The sequence below is a fragment of the Corvus brachyrhynchos genome, unplaced genomic scaffold, assembly GCF_000691975.1.
Source record: "Corvus brachyrhynchos isolate BGI_N302 unplaced genomic scaffold, ASM69197v1 scaffold46, whole genome shotgun sequence".
Lineage (NCBI taxonomy): Eukaryota > Metazoa > Chordata > Aves > Passeriformes > Corvidae > Corvus > Corvus brachyrhynchos.
In genome coordinates, this window is record NW_008238838.1 from 2,555,249 (window position 1) to 2,563,528 (window position 8,280).

The 8,280-nt window shown below is 50.0% G+C and overlaps 1 long non-coding RNA gene across 1 annotated transcript; it reads left to right on the forward strand.

Annotated features, from left to right (window-relative positions):
- Positions 1-320: 320 nt before the first annotated feature.
- LOC108447680 lies at positions 321-3,493 on the forward strand. Its single transcript, XR_001863338.1, has 3 exons — positions 321-334; positions 1,625-1,630; positions 3,402-3,493. It is a non-coding gene; the product is annotated as an uncharacterized LOC108447680 (long non-coding RNA).
- Positions 3,494-8,280: the final 4,787 nt, after the last annotated feature.

The window sequence follows — 8,280 nt, forward strand, 5'->3', positions numbered from 1 at the left end:
AGCACGGGCTTCCTACCTCCTCCAGGATGCTGCAAGGGTAAGTGCAGTGCTGCTGCTCCTGGTGTCTCCACTCCAGGGATTTGGGGATGGGTCACACCCCTTGGCCTCTGATTTCCTAATCATAGACTCTCAGAATGGTTTGAATTGGGAGGGATCTTAAAGATCATCTTGTTCCACTCCCTGCCATGGGCAGGGACACCTTCCACTAGCCCAGGGTGCTCCAAGCCCCGTCCAGCCTGGCCTTGGACACTGCCAGGGACCCAGGGGCAGCCACAGCTTCTCTGGGCACCCTGTGTGCCAGGGCCTCCTCGCCCTCACAGGGAAGAATTTCTTTGTAATATCCAATCTAAACCTATTCTCTTTCAATTTTAAGCCATTTCCCCTTTGTCCTATTGACAAGGACAAATAGATCCCAAATGACTAAATAGGGCAGTTATTTTCCATCGGGCTGGAGCACATAGACCAAGTGGCTGCTTGCAGTCAGTGGGAGGGGAGAGCCGAGTCCTTCCCAAAGATACTTTTCTCTGGGCAAAGCTCAGTCCTGGCTCTTAGATCCCAAGCTTGTCAGCAGCCTCATCCCTGACTTTAGCAAGCTTTCCACCCATCCCAAACACTGGCCAACTGCCCCATCCAGGTGCTGGTGCTTTGTCCAAATGGTTCACCCCAGAATAAGGGTGGTGCAGATCTTCCTGGGCGTGCAACGAAGATGTTGCTGGAGGAAATTGTAAAGCAGCCTCTCAGTGAGGGCGGTGGACTCACTTGGAGCCCGGTGCAGAGGGAAATTTGACAACCTCTCCCATTCATCACTCAAAGCGCTCCACAGATCAAAGCCAGAGAGACAATAATACATTTTGAACCAAGAACATTAATTTGTATCCAGAGCATTTTAATAAATAATTTTTTAAAATCCAGTTCGGCCCTGTCATCTCAAGCCAATTCCATTTAATATCCAGCCCTTCGACTGACAGATTTTTAACACCATAATTAGCATGTGTGGCTCTTAAAAGCCTTCGCCGGTATTCTCAGGCCTTCTCTGCATTACAGCGTCTCCTCTCCCATCCTCCCAGCCCCCTTTTCCGGTATTGTTATTCCATTTGTAGTTGTTTATTGTGCCTGCTGAGACAGATTAAAGACAGGAAGGAGCCAGAGAGTTGTTCTTAGGGGCTCCAGTGCAGTGCGGAGCAAGCATGGCAGAGCTTAAAGATTCCTAATCCAGAGCCTTGCTTTTCAAACCGTGTGCCTGATGAGTGGAGGTGGTTTCTGAAGCATTTCATTGTTGCTTTGTTGGGTCGTTTTTGTTTGATTTGGTTTTTTTTTTCCTGTGGACTTATATATTTTTGAATGGGAAGAGTGAAGAGCGCCAAGGGTTTCTTATAAAATGATATATGAGTGATAGCTGGGGCTTAAAAGGAAAATACAGAAGGCTGTGGAGTACTTGGTCATACTGTAAAGTTTGGCAGCACCAGGAAATATCCTCATGTGTTATTGCATAGAACAAAGCTCCTCGGGCTCCATCCAAGGATGAAAGCAGGTCCAGCAGAAGCCAAACAGAGTCCAGTCCCCCAGTTCCCTCCTCAGAGTCTTTAAGTGGGATGTAAATTGTCTGTAGCACAGACACATTCAGACCTGGGTCTCCTTCCTCCAGCAGGAATTGCTGGTGAGAGCTGGAGCCATTTGCTGGTTCCCATTTGCGTGTGGGATCTGACACACAGAAGGAGCAGGGTTTTGTTTTCCAAAGCCACCGGAGCGTGCGCGGCGGGGAACCAGACCTTGGCCAGAGAAACGGAGACGCCAAATGCTTTCTTGTAGTGATTTTGTTCCGCTTCACTCTTGGCTGAGGATGGGCCCAAAGCAAAATCCCAGCTCTGAGCAAAAGCCTGAAAGCCGAACCTGCTCCCAGCCTGCAGTTGCTGCTTCTCTCAGTGATAGGAATCAATCCTGGGAACGTGTGGCTCTGCTCTGTAGCTGCACCTGCCCTTTGGAGCGTGCTTGTCCTGTCCCACAGAGGTGTGTAAGCCTCAGGCACATCCGTCTGTCTCTAAATCTGAGCATTTCTGGGCTGGAGGACTTCATACTCTGCAGTGAGCAGTGTGTAACCCCCAATCCCTCCGGTTACCTGGGAGCAAGGCAGGCGTTATCCTTTCGATTTTGCCATGGCATGAAAATCAAAGCAAGGCTTTGAGGCAAAGCAGTGCCAAGCCCTGCTTTGCCATTCAAGACATGCTCATGTTATCCCCATTATGTGAGGAGTCGGTGGGAAGAGCTTTGAGGCCAGCATGGATCCAGGATGCTCCTCAGCACCTGGCAGCTAGCATGTAGGATCACAGAATCACAGAATCTGCTCAGTTGGAAGGGACCCACAAGGATCACCGAGCCCAGCTCCTGTCCCTGCTCAGGACCATCCCCAAGAGTCACACCCTGTGCCCAAAGAGAGAGCATTGTCCAGATGCTTCCTGAGCTCTGTCAGGCTTGGGGCTGTGACCACATCCCTGGGGAGCCTGTGCAGTGCCCGACCACCCTCTGGGTGTCAGACTGCCCAGCCCCTGGCAGACACCCACCCCTCCAGATGCTCGCAGCACAGCGTGGGCCAGTGCTCTGAAGCACAGCAAAGCCAATTTGGGCTGCAAAGCCCCGTGCCTCTGCTCGGCTCTGGGATGCCCAGAGCTCATGCAATGCAAATCTGCAGAAAGCAGGAGCAAAGCCCTTGCTCTCTCTCGTTATTCTGACCACAGCAGATGCTTCACAGAGGGACACTGCCTGTCCCCTGGCCGTGGCATGGGGCCACCAGCCCCGGCGTGCCACAGCAGCCCTGCCAGCTGACGGCTGTGACAGGATGATGGGCTTTGGCACCTTCCCATCACCAGCTTGGAGTTGGCCCACGGTGCCCTCCTGGGTCCATGGGGGCTTGCAATAAACTTTAGGGCTTGTGCCTGGCTTATTGTTGGCACTTAATGCTTCTTCTCGCTGCTCTGGTGGTATTTCTTGTCCCTGGCTCATGGCTGGCTTGCAGCTGCAGCATGCTCGCCCTCATGCTGAGGGGGGAAATTATTCTACAAACCCCCAAATTGATGTAGAGTTAATTCCTTGCTGCAATTTACTAAAATCCTCCCTCCTCTGTGCTTTCCCTGTTAAAGATCACATGGAGTGGCTGGGTTTGGTGCCTGCTCTGTGGCAGCCAGCTGCAGTTCCTTGTCGCTTTTTGTTTTCAGATTGCCTTTTTGGAGAGATACGAAAATCCACTGAGGAATGATGGGCGAGCTCTGCTTTGTAAAGCCTCGCTCTCCTTTCTTTCTGGAGTCCGTGCAAAATGTCAAATGCTCTTTTCCTGCCTCCTAAGTGCACACATTTACCCAGGTCCCTGGTACTTTGGGAGCAAACCCATTTACTCACAGGCTGAGTAGGAGGCACTGGCAGAGGTTGTCCAGAGGAGCTGTGGCTGTACCATCCCTGGAACTGTTCAAGGCCAGGCTGGACAGGGCTTGGAGCAACCTGGGCTAGTGGGAGGTGTTGGGGGGGTCGGAATGAGATGAGTTTTAAAGTCCCTTCCAACCCAAACCATTTTGGGTTCCTGTGATTCTATGCCTGATTCTCAGTGCTGGTCTGGAGCACTTCGAAAACTGGAGCCTTAAACCTAGAAATTGAAAAAAACTGGTGATTTTTGGTGCAGTGGCCAAGATGAGCCAGAGTGACCACTTCCATTCCCCTGCCTTTTACCCTCTGCTCTGTTTTCTGTCTCCGTGAGTTCTCAGTAGGAGATTTGGGAACTCTCACTGCAGGTTGTTGCCTGATGCAGATTCCATCCGCAGTCTCCTACCCCCGCGGTTACTCGTGGCTGGTGTCCCTGCAGCAATGAGCCACATGGGGTGAAGGTGACACTTCCCCTTAATGCCCAGCCCCAGAGGCTGAGCTTGACATGGGTCAGCTTTTGTACAAAACAAGGGGAAAAAACAAACAAGCAGCTGAAAGTTGAGCAGGACAAGGAAAGTTCAGGCTGCTCTGTAATGTCAAGGTGAGCAAGGCGATGGCATTTACGTTGGAGATATCCGGGACTCAGGATCTGGGATTAGTGTCAGCTCTTCTGTGGCAAGCTAAATTAGGAATGCAGAGGCTGTCTCTGTTTATGATACAGGGTTGTTAGGTGCTTCAGGTACTGTCATTCTTATTTAAGGATATATTTAAGGATTAACAGTAAGAAGTCCAGCATTAGCAGGAGAGAAATGAATGTTAGTGAGCTTAGGCTTGGAGGGCTTATTTTTGATCATCATCATGTGAGCTGCTTTAGGAGAGATGAGCTCCAAGATGGGGAGGGCGGGGGGAGATTCTTGTATTTTTGCAGGAAAAGAAAACGTTTTGCAAGTTTGAATAGAGCTCAGAACTTAGCAACAATGACGGCTGCACGGTTAAGCCGCATCACTCCCCGGAGCCGGTGCCTTTGCTGGGCTGAGGATCTGGCTCACAGCACCCAGCCTATTTTTAGCCTCTTTTTTTTTCCGATGTTTCTTTCTTCTCGTGCAGAATATGCGTGATCAAACAATGTCCACGGATTTCTTTGTTGTTTGAAATCATTCTGTGTTTTTAATTGGCAGCTTTTCTGTTTCGCCTTGATCGCGGTTGACTGCAAGTAGGTTACGTTTGCTCTGAGCTGTCTCAGGCACCTTGGGCTGGCTTGGAGAAGTTCCCTCCTCATCCTGCCCCTTCCAACCGGGTGCAGCACAAAGATTTTCTTGCTGCCAAACATTTTCTTATGTGTAAACACCACGTTTTGCTTCCCCAGGCTTTGGCTTTGATATTTGCTGCCCACAAGCACCTGGCGCTGGGGAAAAGCTGCTGAGGATTCACAGCTCTTGACATCCCAAGATTTTCTGGTTTTCAAGGCTTTTCTTAGAGCAGAAATGGGTGCAAAGATTGGCTCGTTTGTGCAATGGGTTAAGTCAGTTCTGATGGCTGAGATGCAGGAAGGGGGAGGTCTCACTAACCCCCCACCTCTGAAGGAGTAGCATAAAATGTACATCCCAACTCCTGGTTTCGAAGTCTCCATTTAAATAATTTTAATTATTATCTTTAAATTTTGTGATTGTCAGGTCCAGCTCATCCTTTGAGGTGAGTTGGGTGTGCTGTGGGCTGTGTTTCAGCCATCTGCACTGAGCCCCCTGCAAAACCCTTGCTGGATGCTGGAGTGGGCACCCCATGACTCCAGTCCAGTGCTCCTTGGGTGCCAGAGAAGAGGGTGGCCAGGCTGAAGTCAAAAAGGTGCCCAATTTTGTGTTAAAAGTGCTTAACCAAACTGGACAACTCCTCAGTATCCATTACTTCTATGCTTCCTGAAGCTGAAACAATTGCTGTTATCCCCCATCACATTGAATGACCTACATTTGACTTGAAAGCCTCCTGCTAATAATTAGTTTGAATTTCGATTTAAAAATAAACACATTCATATTCTAGGTTTTAAAACTTGAAGAAATCAAGCCCCTGGATAGATGAAATCCCCCACCTTTCCCTGATTTTCACATGGGCAGGGAGGAAGAAGTGAATTATCTGGGCTCAGTGGAGGAGGAGGGTTTGGATATAATGAGACCGCTGGGCATTTTCCTGGAAAACTGCAGGAGCCTCAGAGCTTGGAAGATTTGGGCCATCTGGATAAAGAGGGTCAAGCTTGGCATTGGCAGGGATGAGGCAGCGGGTGCAGAGGGACAGCTCGGCCTCGCCAGAGGAGCTGTGGAGAGCACGGAGCAACGCTCAGAGCCCCTGGCAGAAGGCTCAGCCCTTCCCTTCCCTTCCCTGGCTCTCCAAACCATCGGCATTGTGTTGCTTCTCCTGCTCCTCGCTGTCCATCTGCCTGCCCGGCCGCCTCTGCACAGAGCATCCCACGGCGTGGAGGCAGCGCTGGGTCAGCGCCTGGCACTTGGCAGGGGATCGTTGGTCGCTCAACAGGTCGGGTGTTAATTAGCAGCCGTGGGGAGGAGAGGACTGCGCCTTGTGGAGGTGGGATCTCCCTCAGAGAGGAGAGGTGCAGCTGGGCTGCATCCTGCTGCCAGCTCCAGGAGATGGATCGTGTTCCTGGCAGAGCTCGGATCCCATACGATGGGATGCAGCCGGTGGCAGCGTTCCTGTAAGGTCTGTGGTGCTCGTGGCACTGGCAACACCTCATCATCTGCCTTTCTCCACGCACCTCGGGGCCTTTCTGTTGCTGGAGGTAGAAAATGCAGAAAGCTGTCATGGTCATAATGCTTATCCAAAATCCCAGTGTCCTCATTCAGTCATTCCATGTCCAAGCTTTCCCCTCTATTTCTTGGCCTCCGGTCTCCTTTTGTCATGGTGCGATACCGTGTGCACATGGGTGCTTTTTGTGCTTTTAAGAGAAAAAGTGAAAGGTAGAAGAGCCAGAGAATGTATTTCTGGGAGATGCAGCCTTGCCTGCACCAGGTGCTCCCTTCCCACCAGGTACCTGTCTGCTCCATAGCCCAGTGGGTTGGAATTTTGGAGTTTGCTTTTATAGGCAAATCTCACAGCACAAGTGGCTGCACCTGGGAGAAAAAGCCAGGCTTTCTGCTTAATCCAGAAATCCCCTAAAACACCTGGCTGTGCTGGATGGCACCGCGGGGTCATTGTCATTCCGAGCTGATGATGTGTCCGTGCCTTGGAGCAAGACAATTCCTGCTCCTTGTAATTCCTTTATGGCAAAAAAGAAATCCAATCAAACTTAATAGTGACACAACCAAGAGTATTCTGTGGAAATTAGTGTGAAATCCTATAGCAAAGGGGAGACAATGAAGCATCCCTGGTGGGATCGCACGGGTGAATTTTTCCACCCATGGGAAGGGTTTTATTCTCCGGCTGCTTCGGCAGCACTTGCCCATAAGGTGTAATACTAAATGATGCCACTTCAGGTGCTATTTTTATTCAGGAAAATGTCAAATCCTTTCTCAGAACTTAGTGACTTGTTGTCTTGGTAATTTCTTGCAGAAACAGGATCTATAAAAATCCCCTATTTTCTTGGCACTCGGCTTTTCTTGTCTATTTTGGATGTAAATATTTTTTACGATCGGGGAAAAAAAAGGGGGCTGCTTTAATTCCACAAGTGGTGTAATTCCCCCCTAGAATGTCTCCTGTAGGGCTGTGCACTCAGATTTATGGTCCTGGCCCAGAGTCCTTTGAAGCAGAGTCCTTGTACACCCAGATTGTATCTGCCCCATTCTCTCCTCGTGCACTGGTTCCTAATCTGAATCCCAGCCCCTGGGAAGCGGAAAATCCAGTACTGAGCAGGGCTGTATCCATTTTGAGTTGAGTGTGACAGCGTGCTGGGCAAACTATGCCGGGATTTTTTTCTCAATTTCCAATAAAAATGACATTTTCAACAACAAATAATCACTTTGGCAGTGAAGCATTTCCAAATTTTGTCAACTACGAGTCATTTGCAGATTAAAAAAATGAAATCAAAGAGTGCTTCTGATAACACTGAGATGTTCTGCTCCTGCTTCTGCACTCAGGGGAGCTTGGGGCTGGTTCTGCAATGCTTCAGTCAGAAATCTCCTCTCCAGAGAGGCTCCTGCCTGGTGGCTTCTCAGTGAGGATGACCAGCTCTGCCATGTCCTAGTGGGACTGGGAGCTCTGGGCAGGCCTGGTGGCCACTTTCATAGAATCAGAAAGGTTGGAAAAGACCTCTAAGGCTGTCGTGTCCAAGGATTAACCCAGCACTGCCAGGTCCACCACTAAAGCATGTCCCTAAGGTGGTGATGGAGGAGGAAGAGCAGAGCCTTCCTCCCACTATGATCAGCACTGACCTCAGAGTTCATGTCTTGGGGTTTGCTGCAAGATGCAAGAAGAATCTTTGAGGACGGCAGAGGGTCATTTTGGGATATTCCTGCCATAATCCAGGCTCCTGGGCTCTCATGCACTCTAAGTGAGATCCGAGGGAAAAGCAAGGCAGGAGTTGCATAGCCCTTCTTGGGAGAGAGGGAGATGATGAGCAGTGTCTTTCCAATCACAACAAGATCCCCAGAGTCCAAAAGGAGCAAGGTTTGGGCATAAAAGCCAGAGCTGCCCTAATCAAACATTTACTGGGGTTTGGAGACCTGTGCGCTCCGGCACGGCGCATACATATTAAATGATCAAAGTTTCCAAGCCTTCGGAGGAGCCGGCTGCTAATCTAATGCAACCCTTGGGCTTTGCTCACCACTGACTCTGCATGAAAGCAAATGCCGGCTCTGTTTTCCTATTTAAAAGATTTCCGAGCTAAGCCAGGTGGGTCACAGTTCAGGAAGCAATAGGATCTGGCCTCTT